The 21,719-nt window shown below is 38.3% G+C and overlaps 2 protein-coding genes across 19 annotated transcripts in view; one reads left to right on the top strand and one right to left on the bottom strand.

The window, feature by feature from the left end:
• Nucleotides 1–21,719, bottom strand: part of LOC105232674 (phosphatidylinositol phosphatase PTPRQ) — an 862,901-nt gene that overhangs the window by 200,151 nt on the left and 641,031 nt on the right. The gene's annotated exons all lie outside the window — the stretch shown is intronic.
• The window catches only part of LOC125777143 (uncharacterized), a 537,355-nt gene that overhangs the window by 101,753 nt on the left and 413,883 nt on the right, over nucleotides 1–21,719 (top strand). The window lies entirely within an intron of this gene.

Below are 21,719 nucleotides of genomic sequence, written 5' to 3'. Positions count from 1 at the left end.
CCTGATTTGCATGAAAAATGAATTGATTCCCTGGTTTCTTCCTGAATCGGCGATTTTTTTTAATTATATTTTTCTTTTTGAGCGAGTGCATGAAAAGAAGTGAGCATCACAGCGTTTTAGTCCACTTGGGTGTTTCGAATTTGCGCGCCACGCGTAGGATGCATTTACATGAATCATATCGTTCATGGTTGTGTTCCAAAAATTTTTCGGTAAAAAATGCCTCCGCGAGTTGAACTCGGTTGAGTTTTGGAACACACACCAGAGAACGTAAAACTATAGAGAAGGTTCAATTGCGGACAAGCGTGTGAACTGTCAAGAGCTAACAAAATCCTATTAGTGGATTTCAACACCTTTGGCTGAGAAGGAAAAATTTTAACCGTGATGAGCGAACAGAGTTGAGCATTCAATAAAAATTATGCTCAGAAATATATGTACATGGCTATTACAGACGTATGTTGCTCTTTTGCTTATATTTTTATACGTTTACATGCAGTCATATCAATTGATATGAATATCATTTTGCGAATTTATGTGAATTCATGGAAAATTGATAGCATTATACGCATCTATCCTGCAGATATGTATGTAAGAAAAAATCAAGATATTATAATTCATCTTTACATATCTGCTTACACATGTAAATATGTATGTCGGCCGTAAAAACTAGAAATATTGTTTTACAAAAACAACTATAGTCTCAAACATCATCATACATTCTTATATGCGTACACATGTAAATATGTGCGTATGACATTCCCACGCATATAATGCATACACAACATTTTTTTTCTTTTTTTTTTTGTACGAGGAGAAAGCATCGAAAGCCTGGACCCCATGTCAGTGTGGAACTTTAATCCGAACTAAACCTCTACCGTCCTGTACCGTTCCCCCCCGGTACCACCGTCAAGAATTACATCTGGAGGATGGTTGAGTGACACTCATGCGTACGTGACGGTCAAAATGCATTCAGTTACAAGTTGCATTTACTTGGCCCCACCTCTTTTGGTCTGATAACCCCCCTTTCCGTCACGTCAATGTTAGTGTGTTTGGGTCGAGGTTGTTCGTTACATTGAACAGCTCTCTTCTCCGCCACTGTTCGCTAGTACGTTAGGATTTCATAACCCTGGCTGCCACTTCGCTAGCAGCTTTCCACTTCTCTACTGATTCAACCATTTAGTTTACCAAGTTATCAGGAGTTGGGTCTACACCGAATGCATTTTTTAAGTGTTGCCTCTCAGGACTATATTTCGGGCAATAAAAGAATGTGTTTTCTACACTTTCGACGCTATCGCCTCTGCAATAATTGCATGTGTCGTTATTTTCGTGTCCGAATCGTTTCAAATATGCTTTGAAGAAGCCACGTCCTGTGAGGATTGAATGTCCACCGCCCGTTTTCGCTTTCCTCCCAGCGTTTTTGCCAGTGATTCACCGCCTCTCCCCTTGCAATTTCTTTCTGTGTAGTATGCGGTAACCTGTCATTTGTAAGACATAGAATTTCTTTGGCCAAGAGGTCTAAAGGGTGTAGGCCCGAAATTATTAGGGCAGCATCCTCCGATACTGTGCGGAACGCAGAGCATACTCTCAGTGCGCAAGTGGCATATATAGAAAAAGGGCCACGGCGATAAGATTTTATTTTGAGAGCTTTTCCCATTTCTAGACGCCGTGCAGCACGACTGACTTTAATACTCCAGCTAATAGTCGTCTTCTATTTTGCTTTTGCCCGCGGGTATTTAGCATTAACCGGGTGAAGACTCTGCACACTTTTGTAGCTTTTTCGCATGTGTACGCTAAGTGTTACTTAAAGGACATCCTTGCAATAAGAATAATACCCAAGTATTTAATTGCCGGTTGTGTAGTGATGCTTACACCCTTTGTGCTGAACGTGGCAACTTCCCGAACTTTTCTGCCAGTAATGAGTACCGCCTCGGCCTTACTCTCCGCTAGGTTAAGTCTGTTAGTTTCGAGCCAATCGCTTATTAACGTTATTGTCCTGTTGGTAATCGTAACTATATCGTATATGTGCTTCGCTATAACCACAACAGCGATATCGTCTGCGAACCCAATGATGTGTACGTTTTTAGGTACCTTCTACTCCATCAGTACTCCATCGTACATGATGTTCCAAAGTAGCGGCCCAAGTACAAATCCCTGGGGTACTCCACCGGTGACTTTATATTTTTTGGAGCCTTCGTTTGTGTTGTAGCTCATAGTTCTTTCCTCGAAATAGCTTACAATAATGTTGTTAAAGTATTGAGGCACGGAGAAGCTTTTTAGTGAACTCAATATACTATACCAGGATGCCGAGTTAAAGGCATTCATTACATCTAGCGTTACCACCATACAGTACTGTATTTTGCCTGCTTTCCATCTTTTCCCACTTATAGCCCGTTCAGCCAGGATCTTCACTAGGGTTACCGCTGCAGCTGTCGAGCTGGGATAGTCCACCGGCATCTTCAATTGCCTCATTTAGCCGTTGGTATATGATCCACTCCAGAACCTTTCCAGCGGAGTCTAAGATGCAGAGGGGTTGGAAGTGGGACGGTTCTGTCATTGGTTTACTAGGTTTCGGCAGTAATATCAGATATTGCCTTTTCCAAATGGTAGGAAAGCGGCATTCTTCGATGCATATATTGCACATTATTCGAAAAGGGTCTACGTTTCTGGCAATCGCCGTTTTTAGCGCTACATTCAGAATTCCATCTGGTCCCGGGGCTTTAGATGGGTTTAATCGTTTGCGCGCTTCTCGGACTTCTTCTTTGGAAACAGCCGGTAAATCATATATTTGTGGAACTCTCACGGTCTCGTGATGGAGTGGGGGTTGGGTAGGGAAGAGTACCGAAACTATTCTCTCAATTATTAAGGGGGAGGTTGGCATTTGTCCGCCAGTGCGGAGTTTTCCCATTACTGTTTTATAAGCAAGTCCCCAAGCGTTGTTTTCAATATCGTCGCACAGTTTAAGAAAACATTCCTGCTTACTTTTTTTAATTGCCTGTTTTAGCAGTTTTCTCTTGTCATTGAGGTTTTTTTGGAGGGTGGTGTGTTCAGATGTACCACGTGACATTTGGTACGAGCGTCTTGCTTGTTGGCATTCCTTACGTAATCTTGCGATTGTCTCGCTCCACCAATATACTGGGGGGCGGTGTTCGCTTCGGGATAGCTTGGACATTGAAGCGTCGCATGGGCTCTTAATACAACTCATAATCGACCGAGCAGCTTTGTTAGCCGACAACAGATTGTCGGAAAGGGTAGTTGGTCTGAAGACTTCTTCAAAGGAGTCTGGGTCGAATGTTTTGAGTCGCTAGTTACTCTTTTTTTGGGTCGATAAACCCTGTGGTGCGTGTGTAGTATTTATCTCGAATATAATGGCGTAGTGATCGCTAAAAGTGTAATGGTCGCTGATTTTCCAGTGAGATTTGCGCAATAAACTCGAGTGAACAAATGTTAAATCAATCAGCGATTGTCGGCCACCTTTGTTAAATGTGCATCGATTGCATGCTTTTAAAACCTCCATATCAAAAGAAGCAAGGGCTTCTAGTAAGGTTTTCCCTCTGCTGTTGGTTCTTTTGCATCCCCATTCGATAGCCCACGCATTATAATCACCAGCTATTATCACTTTGGTCTTGCATCTGGCATCGACCAAGAGGTTGTCGAAAATACGCCTGTATTCTTCGTCGCTAGGAGGTAAGTAGCAGCTGTATATATTAATATTATTGATAGTTGTACGAACAAAACCATCTGAAGAGAAAGGCGATTCCAGCTGCTCAAAGTTGGGATTACATTTCCATATAGCCGCTTTATTTCGAGTGTCACTTATCCAGGTTACGCCTTGTCCGATTTTCTATGGTTCGCTTAGTAGAACCACATCAAATTGCTTTTCGGCAACTGACTGTTTTAATAAGTCGTGTGCCGCTTGGCAATGGTTTGCGTTCAGTTGTAAGAACCTCATGTGACCTGCTGAGCTGCTTTCTTGTATATTGGGCACGTGACGCTACCTGTAAAGTGCTCAATTTTTTTTGTGCCGGCTTTCAAGCAGAGCAAATATTTTGGTTTGTTATTGCAGTCCTTTGCCTGGTGCTCCCCTTTGCCACATCTCCTGCAGAGCCTGGATCTGTCCTTATTTCTGCATGTTTTTGCAGTGTGTCCGTAGTCGAGACATTTAAAGCATCGCAGTGGCTGCCTATATTCTCGTATATGGCAGCTTACCCAACCAACTTTTAGCTTTCTAGTCACTAGAAGCTGTCTAGCTGCTTCAATCGGGAGTTTAATGAGTGCTGTTTGGGTGTCTCCATAGGACTTTCTTAAGCTCTTGATTGACGAGATTGTCAGCTCAGGGTTTCTTAATTCTCTTTGCAGGGCATAAAGGACTTCTTCCTTGCTTGTGACTTCATCAAGGTCTTTGCACTCCAGTAGAAGTTTAACGTGGGATTGATCCCCAAGACATTTTGTCATAGTCTACTTAGAGTCGGTCGGAATCACTGCTCCGCTTAATTGTAGCAACATTTCTCCACTTTGCGTTTTGCGTATTTTTGTGACGATATTTCCGAATCCGCTGAGTGTTGAGTCGGACTTGATTTTCCGTAGCATCTCCGCATAGGAAAGGTCCCCATTTTTTTATATTAAAATCGCTTGGGGTTTTGTTTTTGTCCACTGTTAATCCATTGGCTTTGTTATTGTTGCTTTATTAATGGACCCTTTTGTTAGCTGCGTGCCTAATTGTTTTATTGCTGGCGATTTTGCAGTGGCTTCAAACATTTGCGTAGTAGAAATATCATTTGTTATTTCTGATCGTTTGAACTGACCAATTAGGCTTGTTCTTGCTCGGATTTTTGGCGAATTGATACAAGATCGCTTGCTTTGTTGTTGAGTCTGCTCCTCCGCCATTGGTTCTTCGCTGAGTGCAAAGCGACCTCTTTTCGTCTGGGCGGTCAGGTGGATTGCCGACTCTCTCACCTCTGCTACTGCTTGTTTTTGCAATTGCGAAATTTTGTCAATTATGTTTCGCATATGCTGACTTTTGGCCATGGGTGAGCGCGATTAACTCTTCTATCAGTATGCCTAGACCAGCAAGCGCCCTCTCTCCTTCACTCACACTTATTGCATCTTCGTTTCCAGTGGTGCATTGTGTTGGCAGGTCGGCTGCGCTCTTAATTAGTTGCCATTGTTATGTTATTTGTCACATCGTGCGTGGCCGTATTTGATGGGGTCACCTTTTGTAAAGTTGGTGTAACAACTTTAAGGGTCTGGGTATTTTGTCGATCAGGCGATCGGGCGGTCTTGTTGCTCCTTCTAAACGGGCTACAATTCTCCTGCTACATGTGCTGCTTTAGGTTTAGCTGACATTTATCAGCTATTTCAATAGCAGTCCGCTAGTGTATCTGTTGCTTGAAAATTCCTCAGCGTGAAATGCACAGGAATTTCTCTTTGCGTGGGTTGTGGATTGTGGGATCTAAACAGGTATTAAAGGGAGAGCGAAGAAGATGCGCTCTTCGCGATTTCCCTTTCGTGCGAACCTTCTCCCAAATAAATAAATATTTATTAAGTGCTTTAACACTCACTGCTTTTGTAGATTTATTATGCTCAGTTTTTTGATAGCTTGAGCTGATGTGGACACTGTGTGTGTTTCCGCGCGCTTAGGAACTAATTTAGGATTATTTCCTATCGTACTTGATGCCATAAAGGAGCACCAAAAAAAAAAAACACGTCACGTCACTAACTCGCCTTTCACTTCATACTACACAACAGACATACTTATATGCGTTCACATGTAGATATGTCACTCGCACAAATTACAAATATTCTTTTACGAAAACAACAATCGTCTGAAATAGCATCAGAAGCGAAAATGGCAAATTGTCGACGTAAAAATTTATAGTAAATTACACCATAACAAAATTTCCATTCGATTCATACCTAAAAGCAGAAGCCATTACATCTCCCCGAACATGCCTTTGGCTACAAGCGTCTTTTCGCGACGATGGAAAAAACTAAAAATCATTAATTGAATATATTTCTGAAATGTATGAGAATGAAAAAGTGACAACCCCGCAAATATAAGTATTCAAATATATTAAAATAAAATTGACAACATAGTTTATTTGTCGATTTTCAAGTCAAGAAATGTTTCAAATAAAATATTCAATATTCCTCTGATTTGTGGGTACAGTCAATGCCGGCTAAGTAGTACTCCCCTTAAGTGGCATTCCCTCTTAACTTCCTGTATCTTGCTGCATCTCAAGTTTTGTTTTTTGAAATACATAGAAAATATTGTTTTAAGTACCATTCGCTTAAGTATCCGCACTCGATTATATACCATATTATATTTTTATTTTTAACAAACCAAAAAAATCTGTATCTTTGATTGTGGCACATAACCGGGATTGACTGTATTTGTCAAAGAATGTAAAAAATATTTTGTAATTCTGAAATATTTTAAGCGACTTGCAAAAATATACGTCGATATGTATGCAGGCTCACACATAAACATACATATTTACGCTGGTTTGTAGGCGAAGGTGTTACAGCGGCAAGGGAAGCGGTGACAATCGGCGGCCATTCGTTTGTTTTTTTCGTCACAGCTTGGATTTTCTACCAACAACACAATAGGGGTATTCTCTTGCACTTGCAAAACCCTTGCACGGTGCACGAATTGCAAATATTTCCTCTTTGTGCACCGGCACAGCAAAAAACACACGCAGACAATTATTTGCACTGGCTGTAAAATGTGTCAGACCAAAACCCATGTTTATTCTCGTGCAATGACACGTGAAAAAATAATATCAACCCTGTGCTACCCGTCATTTTTCTTAAATACATATTTTGACGTTAAATTGTTGAGGAAGGTAAATTTTAAATAGATTTTATAATTAATCTCTATTTAAATTATAAAGATTTGTTACAGTTTTTGTTGTTAAGAATGAATGCAGAAGGTGCGCCAATTCACAATAGCCATGCACAATAGTCATTTACAATAAATTGTCCGAATCAGGCGCTCATATAATGGGTACTTTCGTGCCCTTGTATATTTCAGTATACGATTTTTGCAATCTGCAATCTTGCAAGAGCAAGAGAATGCCCGGCCATTGGTTGTCCGTGACAACGGAGATTTTGTATGAAACAATGAATATGAATATATTTGCATACAAATTTGTCTGTAGAGAAATTTGCAAGACTTATGCGGATGAATTCTACAAATTTGTTTATTATACATTTCAAGAGAATAATGGAATTCATCTTTAAATGGGTCAAATTGCACATACATACTTATATACTTATGTGCTTTGACATTAAATATATGGAAAATATCTATAAATGACATCCATAGCCGTTTGAACATAGTAAATATGCGAATTTAAATATGCGAATCTGTAAGCATACATTGAAATTAGCATTATTTTTCTAATGTAACACTGAAAATGCTCAATTCTGCTATTTTCGACCCCTTCTTGTTAAATATTGGTGAAATACGCTAATGATATTTTTGTGGTAAAATCCCCAATAAAACAAGTAAGGAATGGCTAAGTTCGGGTGTCACCGAACATTTTATACTCTCGCACGATAAAGTGATAATCGAGATTTCATTATCCGTCATTTACATATTTTTTTTATTTTGCTGTAAAATTAATTAGAATTAAATTCTGAGAGATTTACCGATATTTTCGGTGAAAAATTAGGTTAGGTTAGGTTGGGCACTGAGTTCTTCGTGTTCGATATCAGGGACCTTGAAAAGTTATAGTCCGATCACAACAATTTTTCCACAAGGGATACCTCAGCTCAAATACCGTATTTGAGTAAAGTTTTATTCCGCTATGATCATTGGTTTCTAATGTATATATTATACAGAGAAGGCATCAGATGGAATTCACAATAGCGTTATATTGGAAGAAGGCGTGGTTGTGAACCGATTTCGCCCATATTTAGTATATGTCATCAGGGTGTTAAAAAAGTATTATATACCGAATTTCATTGAAATCGGTGGAGTAGTTCCTGAGTTATGGTTTTTCGTCCATAAGTGGGCGACGCCACGCCCATTTTTAATTTTTTAAAAAAGCCTGGGTGCAGCTTCCTTCTGCCATTTTTTTCGTAAAATTTTGTGTTTCTGACGTTTTTTGTTAGTCGGTTAACGCACTCTTAGTGATTTTCAACATAACCTTTGTATGGGAGGTGGACGTGGTTATTATCCGATTTCTTCCATTTTTGAACCGTATATGGAAATGCCTGAAGGAAACGGCTCTATAGAGTTTGGTTGACATAGCTATAGTAGTTTCCGAGATATGTACAAAAAACTTAGTAGGGGGCGGGGCCACGCCCACTTTTCCAAAAAAATTACTTCCAAATATGCTCCTCCCTAATGCGATCCTTTGTGCCAAATTTCACTTTAATATCTTTATTTATGGCTTAGTTATGACACTTTATAGGTTTTCGGTTTCCACCATTTTGTGGGCGTGGCAGTGGACCGATTTTGCCCATCTTCGAACTCGACCTTTTTATGGAGCCAAGAAATACGTGCACCAAGTTTTATCATGATATCTCAATTTTTACTCAAGTTACAGCTTGCACAGACGGACGGACAGACGGACGGACGGACAGACAGACATCCGGATTTCACCTCTACTCGTCACCCTGATCACTTTGGTATATATAACCCTGCATCTGACTCTTTTAGTTTTAGGACTTACATACAACCGTTATGTGAACAAAACTATAATACTCTCTTTAGCAACTTTGTTGCGAGAGTATAAAAAAGACTGGTAGGGGGATTATTTGTTCATGGTGACTACTTTATGACTGACTTTATACTCACATTCAAATTCGATGACCACGTGGAAAATTGAAGAAATCGGATAATAACCACGTCCACCTCCCATACAAAGGTTATGTTAAAAATCACTAAAAGTGCGTTAACCGACTAACAGAAAGCGTCAGAAACACTAAATTTTACGGAAGAAATGGCAGAGAGAAGCTGCACCCAGGCTTTTAATAAAAATTGAAAATGGGCGTGGCGTCGCCCACTTATGGACCAAAAAGCATATCTCAGGAACTACTCGACCGATTTCAATGAAATTCGGTATATAATATTTTCTTAGCACCCTGATGACATGTACGAAATATGGGTGAAATCGGTTCACAACCACGCCTTCTTCCAATATAACGCTATTTTAATTCCATCTGATGCCTTCTCTGTATAATACAATATATACATTAGGAACCAAAATAAAAAAAAAATATGTAAATGACGGATAATGAAATCTCGATTATCACTTTATCATGCGAGAGTATAAAATGTTCGGTGACACCCGAACTTAGCCCTTCCTTACTTGTTAAGATATCGTTTTGAAATTTTACAAACGTCATTTTCTCTTCAAGAAGCTGCTCATTTGTCGGAACCCCCGATATCGGACTACTATAACATGTAGCTGCCATACAACCTGAACGATCGGTATCAAATGCTTGTATGGAAAACTTTCACATTTGACAAGATATATTCACGAAATTTGGTATATATTATTTTCTAAAGCAACAATGTAATCTCCGAAGAAATTGTTCAGATCGGTTAACTATAGCATATAGCTTCCATACAAACTGAACACATAGTTACTAACAGAAATGCACCTGTGAAAGGTATTTAGCTTCGGTGCAACCGAAGTTAACTTTTTTTCTTGTTAATTTTCATTTTAACAACCTTTTTTTTTTTAATTGAAAATTTTTAATACTTTTTTTTTTAATTAATAATTAAAAAACTATTGGTGATTTTTTGATAAAATTTTCAGGAGTTATAGTTCAATACTTGTACTTTCAGAAAATATGCATGAATTTTAATTATTTTTATTTTTTCATATTGTTTATTAACTTTTAAGTTAACAAATGAACATTTTAATGTTTATGTTTTTGCCTCGTATGAGAGTCTTTGAGAATATCGCTAATATTCGCCAATTTTAAAGCGTTTTTAATGAGAGACTGTCAGTGCATATTATTAGATTACGGCCTTTGAGCTTTAATTTTGCAGCTTCTTCAATTGCTGTAATTTCCGAGGTGAAGATAGCCAAGTAGCTAAACAAAAGCCCATTTTTGATTAGTTCTTTAGATTCTGTTGTAATAGCAAAGGAATTTTCGACTTTCTTGAACCATCACAGTATCAAATTAGCCAGTTCTTTTGCTTCCATTTTTGCACTTCCTCGGCATGTAGTTTCATTAAAACAAGTGGGTTCGCGCAATTTTTGGGAAAACCAATGGATATGAAAAGAAATTCTGCAGATTTCCAGGGATGACTGAATACTTTGTAGGTTTTTAGTTTCGATATATCTATGCCTATATTCTTAGCCATTTTGAAGATTTCTGAGATTGTAGAATTAATTTTTAAGTATCTTTTCGAGTGAGCTAGAGCCTTGAAATCTGTGTACAGGATGTTATTGGAGTTTTGTATGGAGTTGTAAATTTTATTCCCAGTTAATTTAAAAATGCATTATTCACTACTTTTCACGGTGCATATGATTTTGAATAGATTTATGTATACTGGATCTGGAAGATTGCAGTTCCGCTTCTTGAATACATGTAGGTGCTTACACTTTTCAAAATTAATAGATGCATCCGATGTTAATGACCAATTGGTAAATAAAGCAGACAAGTTTTTCAAATCATTATTGTGTTTACATCGTAAATATTCGAAATATTATAAAATAGAGGTCCCTTGCGTATAAATTGTTGGATATGTTTTTAACTTTTTCCATTAAAGCATTCATTTTTTCAAATGCGATTAGAAATTAAGTCATCGATAGGGGAGAACCCTGTGGTGTTCCATTTTCTAATTTTTTTCAAGTTTGAGTTATATTCGTTTACGTTGACCGCAAATGTTCTATTTGATAAAAATGCTTATGCATAGTTTAAGATTTTTGGACCAACTTTCCATTGATTAAGTTGATTGAGTATAGAGTGGACACCTATACGGTCGGAAGCTTTTGTAAAATTAACACTTATTATACTCGTATAACAAAGCAGTGATTTCGAGTTGATAAATTGCTAGCTAGAGAATGGTCTAGGTAAATTGTTGTATCTACCGTGCCTAACCTAGGTTTAAAAGCAGTTTGTTTTCTACTTATTAGTTTGTTTTGAAATAAAAAAAAATTGTATTCGTTTTGAAATATTATTTCCAACAGTAGGAGTAATGCCAGTATTTCATTTTCTCGTTTCTAAGTCCTTGCAGCTCTTTTGTTCACCAACAGTTGTTACGTCTCTTTTTGTATGGTTTAGATTGCGGAATACTTACATGCTGCTCGCCTAATAGCTTTCGTTATGTTGGCCTTCTGTTTATTAATCGTATTGTTAATAGTAGTCGGATATCGGTCTACTTCTATTTCTAGTCTCTTAGAAAATAGAGGCCAGTTTGCATGTGCCGTTTTGATATTAGGATTGTGGATAGTACTCGCGGAATTCTCCCTATAATTGAGTGTTATTGGATTATAATCATTACCGGACATATGGTCCACCGTGTCACAATTCATTTCCTTCGATAAATTAGGGTTACATGCTGAAATGTCAATCGCAGTTAAAGTATGATGTGTGCAATATTGAGTATATTTGCCGTTGTTAAGAATACACATATTATTTTGCAGTATAAAACTTCCAATCATTATTCCTCGAGTTGGTATTGTGATAGCCCCATAGTGGATGCCAATAGCCTTTGTTATTCCACTAAAGAATTTCAGGATTAGAATCTGTTGTTATATTTTTCTGGTTATTGTAGTGAAATTAAGAAATGATATCATTGGTGTCTGTATCTATATTATTCTGTGAGTCATAATCATTTTCGGCAAAATTGCTGGTGTGTGTTTGGTTGCCTCCTGAAAATTTAATGATGTGGGTATGCTTGTGGAGCCAATAAGAGTTACACTAAAGTTATAATCGGGTAGATTTTCTTTGATTGTTGGGATGAGTTGTATTTTTATAATAAACTAGCTAACCGCGCAGCCGTTATCCTGCGTGAAATTATGTGTTTTGAAATGAAAGGAAAGAAAAAAAGTTGAATTTATATTGTCTTGAAAAGAAAAAGAAATGTTTCTATACTTTTTTTATGTAGCGCAGCTTGATATACAAAATTTTTTGGTTTCTGTATGGTCCGTAAATGTACAGAGAAGATGGTTTTCTAACTCGTGCACACGCCACGTATATCTGACCGAGTGAAAAACGTAGCATTTCCAGATTTATGCCACGCTCTTCTATCGACTATCATTGTGTAGTGTTGATTGTGTTGCAATTTTCTCTGGAAACTGAATACGTTTGAACTGAAATGGCTGTCCCCTTGTATTCGATAACTGCGTCACAATCATCGGGTTCCAATACACAGTTTTGGTGCATGAAGATTGCGAAACATAATAATCATCCAACTTTGAAACGCAAATAATGCTGCGGAATGATCGTCGCGAAAAGTATGCGAACTTCAGTGGCATGCGAAAAAGCTATCGCATCGTCCATCGTTTGTTTCCAGTGATCATGTCATGTGGCTTGCTTCTCAAAAAGTTCTACACACTGTACCATTCACAATACGCAATTACTTAAATGAATTTGAACCGCGAGACGCACAACAGTCGGAAAACTTTCATGAATTGCAAGAGTAAATATCCTACAAAGCGCTTTATTGCAGTTCACGTATTGACCCATTTGATACTTGCTGATCTCATCTCGTTCAAGGCCAATAATCGCCATGTTTCTTTCATTGGTAACGTCCTTGCGTTGCATTTGATCGATTTCACCAAACTGCAATACTCAACTTTGACATAAGTTTTGGATGTGAATTAGACAACAGTGGCGAATATGGACCGATCCATGTGTTGTCAACTTCGATATTCACTCCTCTAAAATGAATGGGAATTGGGGGGATCCCATTCAGCTAATACATACTCGTATATAGCCTCTCCCTCCCAAACGTCAACCTCACCTTAGCGCGGTACCCCCTGTTCACTACAAACGAGGCTCTGTCGACCGAGAAAAGGCGGTATAACCTTAGCATCTGCGAGGAGGAAATTCCCACGTCATTGCCTGCCTAGAGGCGAAAACGGCAGCCCCGGAACTAGGCTCGGATTCAGAAGGCTAATCACCTACTCATCTTAAACCCTCTGTTTACCGAAACCGAGAAGCCCTATATTCCACCTTGGAACTACAGAACTAAATTGAATGCTAAATCTTCTGCCATTGTCGTCTGGTGAGCGACGCCGATACAGTGGATATCCATCGTTTCCAGTTTGCTTTTCCGAAATAAAAGCCCATGGATTTCGTGCATTTATTGTCAGATATACAAACCGAAGTCGGATTGTGGTGTCCGCAAGGTCCATGAACCATATTGGTTTTCATCACTTCGCATAATACTGAATCTTTCTCTGCATCAGGAATTTCCGCAAAATGAGTTCTTCAATTTGATCTGGTGTAACCACCATTCATCATCCAAAGAAGAATGTGTGCGTGCGGAAAACCTCGTTTTGCCAGCATTTAACAGCACCATATATACCAAACGTTGCGTCAAAATAAAGTCCATCAAACATCGTAGCTGTTGTTTCAAAAGTCGTGCTGTGACATCGTCGATCGGTTGCTGATTGACCGCGATCCATAATTCCACTCGTATGTCATCGCAACCAGGGAGTACTCGTTCATGTGGCTTGGGATGTCATACGTTGATTGCAAAAAGAACGCCAACCGATATTTCAATCTGTAATTGATTACTTTGTGTGAAACACACGTAAAGTTTTCACTGAATAATTTTAAAAAATTTTTTTTTTTGAATAGCCGGAATAAAAAAGCAAGCTACCGAAATTGAACGATTCAAATAATTTACAAATCAAAAAAAGTTACTTTTTGGAATTTTCCAATTTTCCGATTTTTTCTCATGAAAAATATAAGGTATTTTTATTTTTAAACCTTCCACAACGAACAACCTCTGAAAATTCAAGATTGATGCAGCCGTTCTCTTAGCGTTACTAACAAACAAACATTCATTCGTTTGTACGGGAAAAACAAATGCGTTGTTTTTAGTGGTTTTCCGGCAATTATTCGAATCGTAAAAACTATCTTTGAACTTCAACGAACATTTAAAAAAAAGGAAATGGCCAAATTGGGCCAGGCGTTGTTGAGTTATGCGCTTAGCAACACAGTCAGCAATAGGTTTGGTATAATTGTTGCTTTTGGTTGCTGTTGTTTTCGCTTTGATTATTTCTTCTGTGATTATGTCCAGTGATTCAATTGGCTTTTCTTTTGTGAAGTAGTCTGGTGGAAAGTTGTTATTCACTTTTAAGATAAGTTGGTCATTTTTTTATTTATTGATCTATGCAGAATTACAGTTACTAATCTAATTTGAGTGCAGTTTATTAACTCTGAGTGCTGGGGTAAGGCGCATGTGACACAAACGGTAGTGCTGGTACACCTGTTTTGTTATGACCGACAACGTAACATATTCTGCATTGAATAGGATTAGGAATATAATTCAAATGATAGAATATGCAAAGGAATGTTTACATATCCATTATTTCTTATTTTTTTATTTTATCAACTTCGATTACATTTTGATCCTAAGGCCAGTTGTTATATCTTTTTCTGAAAGGTTTGTTAATGCTTAAGAAAATATCACACTCTTCACCGTATTAAGGGGGTATTCTAGTCTAGAAATCAAATTTTGGGCAGTTTTTTTAATTTTATTTAAAAAAAAAAACCAAAAAATATTTTTTACCATCCATTTTTTTATGGTGTTTTTATTGATATCTTAAGAATACAGGAAAAAATTTTACAAAAAAATATTAAAAATTAAAATAATTAGAGGGGGAGACAGGTGTAAAAAAAATGGCGCATCCTGGTGACATCGATCCTGACTCTCCTGGTGGTGTGAAAAAAAAATCGAAAGAAATTCTTAATCAGTAAGGATGCTGTTATAGTCCCTACCTCAGGGAACACGAAAATTTTTTTTTTGAAAAATGGCGACTGCCTGAAAATAAAAATCATTTTTTACACTTTTTTTTTGAAATTCCTGAATTTTTTTGACACGATGCTGGTAGGAACGATAAAGGATTATATAAAGAAGGTTCACACAAATTTCAAGTAAATCGGTTGTATAGAACTTGAGATAATGCCGGTACCGTGTGAAAAAAAGTAGTTTCGAGAAAAACGCGTTTAAAAAAGTGAGTACGGCCGAACCGGGCTAGGTACTGCGTCACTAAAGTAACTGTAGCTCTTAAAATAATTTTAATTTGTAAAAATCCTTTGGAGGATATGTTCTTTTGATGGTTAAAAATTTTTGAGATTCAATGTTTTTATTATTATAGAGATTTTCCTTAATTGACGTTAGAATAAGAAAAAATTTTTGGATTGTTTAAGTTAAAGTCTTTTTTATTGAGTTTTTCTTTTTTTTGGCTGAGGGATCCAAATCCAGAATCCCATAATAGCCTCCTCCTTTTCCATAACTGCGAGTAAGAGTTCACTAATAGACACTTGTAAAGTCGACGTTTAGAAAAAAACAATTTTTGCATAAAGTTATAGATTTTTAATTTAATTTCTTTCACAAAATGATAGATTTTTCAAAAATATTTTATAAGCTTGAGAAAAAATTAATGCTCCTGATCATTTATGTTATTGTATACGTATATAACCCTATGTAGAAGTCGATTAGTTTTAGGTAATACGTACAACCGTTAGGTGAACAAAACTATAATACTTTGTAGCAACAGTCTGCAAGAGTACAAAATTCTACAGCTGCACGCGAGAAGTGTTACCACATACATATGTGAGTATGTATGTATGCATACAAAGTCATCTTTCAAGGTCTCTTAACTTCAGTTCCTATAGGCACCAATTTCGTTCCTTTTAAATGTATCCGTCTGCTTTTAAATTTTTAAAAAAAGCTGCTTTAATGACTCCCAGTTCCTTGCCCTCAAACTTTTTTCGCCGCCCGGGATGTTTTTCGTCTCCAAGCCAAAATCAATACTATTAAATCATGCAAGCCATTTTGGCACCATCGCCCAGCTGAAGATTGTTCACCACAAACTTCTACCAAATTACAATTATTATCGCTTCAAATAAATGTACTGAAAAAGATGCACAAGGACAGCAGCTTTCTAATGAATGTTTACTTGACAAAACGCACGGAATGTAATCTTCATTAAATTAGTTGTTTGAAGGTATCTACATACCGGCTGCCAAATTTCTACTACCGACATACATAACGCGAATATAAATGTTCTCTCTTTTTATTCTCCCGCAACATATTGCTACAGTGCATATTATTTTTGTTCACCTAACAGTTTTTGTATCACCTCAACCGTTTCGAAACTGATATGGAGTTGGGATCAGGATGTCGAGACGATCGCTAATGGACAAAACGATATTAATTATTTAAAAAATTTTAACAAGTGAGAATTGCCCACCACTAAATGTCGTATCTTTAAAACTACTAAAAGTGCAATAACTCACTGAATGCTTCACATGTAAGAAATTTCACAACCAAAATGGCAGGGAAAGACTTTATAAGTTAATGGGCGTGGCACCTCCCAGTTTTAGGTAATACCCTATCTCAGGAAATACCTTAACCGAATTCGATGTATGATAGAATTGGGTGACAATCACACCTATTTCCCATACAACAAACTTTTAAGGGGTCAGTAGGGTAATATGTTTTTTGACATTTTTTTTCATAGAAGTTTTTACTCTACAATACTTAGAAATTTTTTCACATATCATGAGGTATATCGTGGAGTGTATAAACAAATTTTTTGGGAATTATTTGATTACATTTGTCGGGGAAATGGCTGGGTGAATGATATGCGTTTTTTCATTAGCGGACACGATCCTCTGAAACACAAAAACCTAATTTATTCTTAAAAAGTACGTGAATGGTTATCGTCTTTACCAGAATCTTGAAAATATGTTGATAAATAAAAAAATAATAACGTTTTTTTTTTTTAATTTTTGCCCACGTTTGTTTATATAAACATTGTCAATAAATTATAAAAAATTATGAATCTAGTAGGGACGATAGTCAGACGTTTTGTGAACATAAAAAAAAAAAAAATTAAGCAAATCGGTTGAGTAGTTCGACCGGAATCATGTCCGCCAGTTTAAAAAAGTGCGTTTTGAGCAAAACGCGCTTACAGTTTGAAGTGTGCACTAGGGTGGGTCGATTCCGCACTTTTTTCGATTCGGGATTTCTAATAGTGCGGAAAAGTTGCCTTAGTACTTCCTGATTCCAATGCAACTTTTTGTTTTGAGATCGGATTGCATCTTCAACCCCAACTCCGGCCTTGAAATTTCGGAAATTCGCCTAAAATCGTGAAATTGTATACCTAGCGCCTGAAATACGAATCTCATGGCAAAATGTATGAAACAAAAGTTATTTGTCACGTCATTTGCTACCGAAATGGTATAAGTGATCATAGCCGTAGGACGAACCGTTCCCGAGATACGAGCGAAAAGACGGCGCGCCACAGCTCTCAGCTAACCTGTATTGGTCACCCAGAACCCACCGCGTGGAGGTGGCTGCTCTTCGGGTTCCTCCCAAGCCCAACCCAACCAACCAACTATATGTCAGGCTTGTTTTAGTCTGAATCTGTGTTAAATTTATTGATAAAATCAGATTTTGTACTAAACTTTGGCACTTGTTGCCTAAATTTCAGTGTAGAGCGTGTAAAACGATCACGAGATTGGGGCCAATAACTTTAGAAGATGCCTCTGTCACCAATTTGACGGTTCTCTCGACTGCCACGGTGTGAGAGGGGAATTCACTAAATTTCCATACCTCTGCAGTGTATCCCGACAGCCCTTTTATGAGTTCTTTGTCAGAAACTGAACAAAGAACTGGTGGAACAGTCAAGATAATAGTCTTCCAGTTAATCATATCGTAATAATTATTAGCTTTGAAATTCAGCTTCGGCACTTTATTACATCTAACCCTTCCATTTACAGTGTCAGACTCTGCTTCTCTGGCTGCCAGAAGACGGTCAAGGGCCAACTTTCTGACTTCTATCCGTTCGTCAGTCATCATACTAAGGAGAATGTTTTCTGGAAGAGCAAAGAAAGCATTTTGTTGGATGGATGAATCGACAACCTTGCGCAGTTTAGCAGGTAAGTATCTCGACCTTTGAATTGCAGCATAGAGATGGCGCGAGCCATCTTTGATTGAACTGTTGAATCTTATTGAGAACCACAAAGGTGAGTAAACTGTAAGTATGTACTTGACCAAAATCTTTATTTCCTTTGTTGGTTTGTCAGTAGAAGTGTATAATCTCAGAATTCTATTTGCACAGGTGAGCCAGCGAGATTTGCACATGTTACCTGGATGCATCGACGCTAAATCTGAAGAACATTGACCGGAAATAACAGCTTCTGATATTATATAGAGATAAGCTTGGTCTGTGCTAAGTTGGGTCGGATTAATAACCTCAGAAGGTAATTGGCAGGATGGAAAACTTTCAAACTTAACAACAGGCAACTTCTCACAATCAGGGAGCAGTTTACCTATGTCGCCAGAGAATGTATTTGGACTCTTTAAGACACCATCTATGTGTTCGAAAGGAGCACGAAATGGAAGTTAGTTGAAATGTAGAAGACAAACAACCCACTGTAATGGCCTACCTATTCTTTCTTCTAGTTTCCGAATGACTCCATCTTTCCAGCCTGTGTTCGTGTTGGTGCCATCAGCACCGACAACTTCTAGATGTTCCACATCAACTGAATTGTCTTGTAAATGATGCCATATAGCTTGCGTCTAATCCTCAGTTGACCCGGAAGGAGAGGTGACGTGGCTAAAGTAATGACAACCAGGTTCCGCTATAAGAGAAATATGTTCCTGTTTGACAGTGTCGCGGTAGTACTTTTCACCTTCGCTGACTTGTGTAAGTGTATTGTCTTTGCGGCCGTCAAAATGCAGCCCATTTACAGAGTCAATACTTTCGGTGTTTTGGAGCTTAACTCCAACACTTTTTTTGCCCGACTAAGCTTGCATTTGTCAGTTACAAAGCTAGCCTGATCCTCTGTTATCAAACCTGCTTTTTTGGCATCCAGAAAAGCAGATGAAACAATCAAGGCTGCTGCTCTATCACTTACTCCAAATCTCTGGGCAGCTAAAGCAGTGTGTTCTAATACTAGTGTGTTTTGTTTGGTTTTAAATGATGGAAGAGAAAATTCATCATCAGCATCGTTTTTGAAAGAATCCATGTGCGACGCACCTACATTGTTGTCGCCTGTATGAGAGTCTGGCTGATCTGAATAGTCACGTGTTCTAGTTGATACTTTTCTGGTAAGTGTTGATGTTGAATGACGTTTTGAAAGCTTTTCTTTACGTTCATTTTTCTTTGTAATCTTTTTTGTTTCAGGTAGATCAACACTTCCAATGCGATCAATTCCTCTGATTCTCTGGTCTAAGAGAAAAGGTTGTTCATAGATAGGAACTTTCCTTTCCTTTGGACAAGTGCAAGAAGAAAAATAAATGCATTTACAAGCAGCGATGTAAAAGAGAGAGACAAAGTCGTCTCTTTTAGAGCTCAAACCTATTGGGTTCCTTAAAAACATTTGTTTAAGAGTCAGAAATTTCTTATGGTATGTGGTGAGCATTTGTACAACTCTGGTGTGTGAAACTATCGGAATAAATAACTTTTTGAAAGTATTTTCAACCTTTTTTGCAATTATTTCTGTAACCTCTTTACTCCTAGGTTCATAGTTGTCGCCTCGGAGTCGTCCTATACGAAATCGTTCAAACTGATAACAAAAAAGAACATCGTGGTAAGTAGGTAACTGGGACTCAGAGAGATTGCACGGATATATGCCAAACACAGGACATTTCTGTCTAAATTTAAATTTAGATACAGACATTTTGAGTTCTGTGTTCTGTTGAGAGAATATAAGTGATAGCACTCGGCAAAATCAACGAAAAGAGTGAAGGAACTCGATGAAAAAATATTTATGTGGAGACCTATCCGAACGTGTCCTTTGGCGTAGATGAATGAATGTGAGTGATAGCACTCGGCGAAATCAACGTCAAGAAGTGTGGCCGCAAGCCGATTTTCACCTTGCGCTGTGGCGCGCCGCATTTTCGCTCGTATCTCGGGAACGGTTCGTCCTACGGCCATGATCACTTATACCATTTCGGTAGCAAATGACGTGACAAATAACTTTTGATTGATACATTTTGCCATGAGATGCGTATTTCAGGCGCTAGGTAGACAATTTCACGATTTTAGGCGAATTTCCGAAATTTCAAGGCCGGAGTTGGGGTTGAAGATGCAATCCGATCTCAAAACAAAAAGTTGCATTGGAATCAGGAAGTACTAAGGCAACTTTTCCGCACTTTTTGGAAACTTTCTAATGGTAAAGTGGGTTTCCAAAGTAATTCTAAGGGTATAAGGGAACAGATAATGCAAAAAAAAAAAATTGAAAAAAGGTATAAACCATTAAACAATATTGCAGTTAATTTCTTATTACTATGGTTTATATTTTCTGCTCTTCTTCTTCTTCTTCTTAACTGGCGTAGACAACGCTTACGCGGTTATAGCCGAGTTAACAACGCGCCAGTCCTTTTTTTCTTTTCGCAAGATGGTGCTAATTTTAGATTCCAAGCGAAGCTAGGTCCTTCTTCACCTCGCCTGTTCAACGGAGTAAAGGTCTTCCTCTTCCTCTGCTTCTCCGGCGGGTACTGCGTCGAATACTTTCAGAGCTGGAGTGTTTTTGTGCATTCGGACAACATGACCTAGCAAACGCAGCCGATGTTTTTTATTTCGCTGAACTATGTCAATGTCGTCGTATATCTCATAGAGCTCATGGTTCCAAAGGATCTTTTCCAAGATTTGGCGCATGGTGAATATCTGGTGGACTTTTATCTTTCACACAAAACGTACGATAGAAACTTAATACGTTGTTGAGGAGGCGGAGATTGTGAGGTCTCCATCTTCCCGGATTGGGCAGAGCACTCGTCCGACCATATTCCACAGAGAAGCTGATGCATGCGCCTTATCATCTTCGCTGCCGTGTTTGAATAACTCGACCGGCAATCTATCGGCCACCGCCGCCTTGTTGTTCTTCAGACGGGTAATTGCTATTCGAACTTCTTCGTGGTCGGGCAGTGGAACGTCCGCTCGATCATCGCGTGCACCATCTCTTGCTGTTATGCTTTCAATGCCATTCAGCACGCTGGAGAAGCGTTCCCTCCATAATATTAGTATCTCCTAGGCATCCATAAGCTCTGGGGGTTCTGCAAGGGTATGCTTCGATCTTGAAACCTTCTGTTAGTCGCCGCGTCTCTTCGAGCATTACCCGTGTCTGCCAGCTCTTTACGCTCTTCGTAGTCCCGAATTTTGGCTCTCTCTTTGTTTGTCTGCGAACGCGTCTCGTTTTTTGCTGCGACGAGGCACTCCTCATCGTATTAGCTGCCTTTTTGAATATTCCGAAAACCAATGCCATTAAAGTCGTCCTACAGCTCCCTTGTACCGAGTTGCTGATGAGTGCTCTCAGAGAGCAGGAGTTCTTGTAATTGCATATTCTTGATGTCGAACGTTCCTTCTGTTTGTTGACGTGGATTTTTTGTTGCACAGAGGCGGTTGCCATGGCAGCAACATAGTGTTCCGAGCCGATGTGCGATGATTTCAGTTATCTCATTAAGAACAATATAGAGTGTATTTTATTCATTACAGTGTAGCTTTATGCTTAAAATAGATAAAATTGGTCGAAAGTATGACCATCTATTATATAGAGTCCTCTTACGT

Source organism: Bactrocera dorsalis, chromosome 3, assembly GCF_023373825.1.
Source record: "Bactrocera dorsalis isolate Fly_Bdor chromosome 3, ASM2337382v1, whole genome shotgun sequence".
Taxonomy (NCBI): Eukaryota; Metazoa; Arthropoda; class Insecta; order Diptera; family Tephritidae; genus Bactrocera; species Bactrocera dorsalis.
The sequence above is the reverse complement of the archived record's forward strand: the minus strand, read 5'-3'. Positions and strand labels throughout refer to the sequence as shown.